This window comes from Onychostoma macrolepis, chromosome 07, assembly GCF_012432095.1.
Source record: "Onychostoma macrolepis isolate SWU-2019 chromosome 07, ASM1243209v1, whole genome shotgun sequence".
Lineage (NCBI taxonomy): Eukaryota > Metazoa > Chordata > Actinopteri > Cypriniformes > Cyprinidae > Onychostoma > Onychostoma macrolepis.
This window is the reverse complement of record NC_081161.1, coordinates 49,001,124-49,003,787: the sequence shown is the minus strand read 5'-3', so window position 1 is coordinate 49,003,787 and position 2,664 is coordinate 49,001,124. Positions and strand designations below refer to the sequence as shown.

Sequence of the window (2,664 nt, the reverse complement as noted above, 5' to 3'; positions counted from 1 at the left end):
TTTGACACATTTTATGGTGGCAGTGTTTACTCTTAAAAAAAAAAAAAAAAAAAACGAAACATTAAAAGCATTTGGTCCCACTTTATATTAGGTGGCCTTAACTAATATGTACTTACATTTAAATTAATAATTTGGTACAATGCAATTATGTTTTTACATTGTACTTATATTTTTAAAAATACCTATATGTAATTATATCTGTAATTAATTTCTGTAATTACATGTATAATTACACTGTTGACCCATCACTGACACCTGAACCCAACCTTAAACCTACCCATACTACCAAACCTGTCCCTAACCTTACCTGTATCCCCCTCAATAACAGCAAAAGTGTTTTGCAATACAATATGAACACAATAAGTACATTGTACTTATTTTTTGATGTAAGTACATAGTAGTTAAGGCCACCTAATATAAAGTGTGACCAAACATTTTTATGTGAGACTGTTGTATGCTCCATGTATTCTATTGCCATTAACTCAGTGATGAGTGGCTTATTTGTTTGTACAATGACAATGAATCTAAAATATAAACCAAATTAGAACTCTATAACTATAACACAACCAGGTAATAAGGGTTTGGAAGGACATCGCGGTGATGAATTGCCACTATAACCCTATACAGCTACTGTATCATATTTGATACACACATTTATCTAAATATGATCTAAACTGTGCTGACTTCTGCATGCCTGTCATTTAATTGATCTTGATAGACTTTTTCCTCCAATTCGACAAAAAATAATAAACAAAAATAAAGAAACCAAGACATTCATACAAATAATATTTTGTACAAACAAATCAGACAATATTTATTCAAACTTTAAAGACACATAATTACAAGACATGCCTGCTACATCTTCAAGAAAGAGTGGACTAGAAACCACAGAAACTAAATCAGAAAATGTGCAGCTGTAAGCAATCTCAATAACTATTTATGTTTTGGCAAAATGTTGGCTAATTCTATTAATTCAAATTAAAAATTGAAAGTGAAAATTAAACTCGTATAAACTAATTCATAACTTTCCGAACTGATATATTATTATTATAATTATTATTATTATATATCGTCTGGTGACCAGACATGAGTCTCAAACAGTCTCGAAGCGTCCAGATGTTTGTGCTTCAAGCCGCCCAAAACAGCAGCTGTACGAAACACTACACACGCCCTTCACTGATGATCATTTCATTATATTCACTTACAAACTGTTTCTGAAACACAAAGAGGACGATTTTAATCTTTTATCGACTTTTACACTTAAACAAGGCATTAGATTTACACGCGGCTGTGTTCCGTGGCTGATGCTCGGCTTGAGTTTGGTCTGACCGGGGCAAAACAAACATCTCCTCGCCGCGTATTTTAGTCTCCACAGAAAGCCAAGAAGCTCTGCCTGGTGTTCACTGTGTTTCTGCTGCGCTAAACTATTTTAGCACTCGAGTTTAGTCCTTAAATGTAGGAGAAGAAAACACACGCGCGAGGGGCTCGCGGAGGCGCGCAGACACCGAGCGGCGGGTTGAGTCTGTAAGGTTCTCATGTGTTGTTTAAGAGCGCGGCGCCGCGCGAGCGACAGACAGACACTCATTGAAGTCAGTGTTTGAAAGCCTGTAAATCCGCTCCGAGAAATGGCAGAAACCGCTCCAGCTGCTGCCGCTCCGCCGGCCAAAGCGCCCAAGAAGAAGTCCGCCGCCAAAGCCAAGAAAGCAGGTCCAGGCGTCGGTGAGCTGATCGTCAAAGCCGTGTCCGCGTCCAGGAGAGGAGCGGCGTGTCCTCGCCGCGCTGAAGAAAGCTCGCCGCTGGCGGCTACGACGTGGAGAAGAACAACTCCCGCGTCAAGCTCGCCATCAAGAGCCTGGTGACTAAAGGCACCCTGCTGCAGGTCAAAGGGACCGGCGCCTCCGGCTCCTTCAAGATCAGCAAGAAGCAAGCCGAGACCAAGAAGAAAGCGGCTCCTAAAGCCAAGAAGCCCGCGGCCAAGAAACCCGCTGCTGCCAAGAAGCCCAAGAGCGCAGCGGCGAAGAAGCCCGCCGCGAAGAAATCGCCCAAGAAACCCGCCGCAGCCGCCGCTAAGAAGTCGACGAAGAGCCCCAAGAAGGCGAAGAAGCCAGCGGCGCCCAAGAAAGCAGCCAAGAGCCCCAAAAAGGCCAAGACTGCCAAACCCAAGACGGCGAAGCCTAAAGCTGCTAAACCTAAAGCTGCAAAGCCTAAAGCTGCAAAGCCTAAAGCTGCTAAACCTAAAAAAGCAGCTCCCAAGAAGAAATAAACATCTTCTGTTTTATTCCCCAACGGCTCTTTTCAGAGCCACACACAAACTCTAAGAAAGAGTAAAAGACCTGCAGTTTGACTCTTAGTGGAAGTAAATTATTACAAAACTATATCTGAGTTTACCTCCCTCATAATGTTTTGCGTGTTTACTGCATTTAGAATAAAAATTATATATATAGCTTAAAGCTTAATGGATCATATATAAATTAAATTCAATAAATTCTATTTATAACACGGCAAATCTTATTGGTGTAGACCCGAGCATGTGCATTCCTTTGTGTACGATTTTGTATTTAATTTTGGCCATATTACAGAAATATTATGTGCTAACTCTAGAATCATAGGCCTATCTTAATTATTATCTGTTTAGTAACCATGGTAATTTTAGTCAGATTAAGT

The 2,664-nt window shown here is 40.7% G+C and overlaps 1 pseudogene; it reads left to right on the top strand.

The window, feature by feature from the left end:
* Positions 1 to 1,254: 1,254 nt before the first annotated feature.
* LOC131544186 (histone H1-like) lies at positions 1,255 to 2,263 on the top strand (annotated as a pseudogene).
* Positions 2,264 to 2,664: the final 401 nt, after the last annotated feature.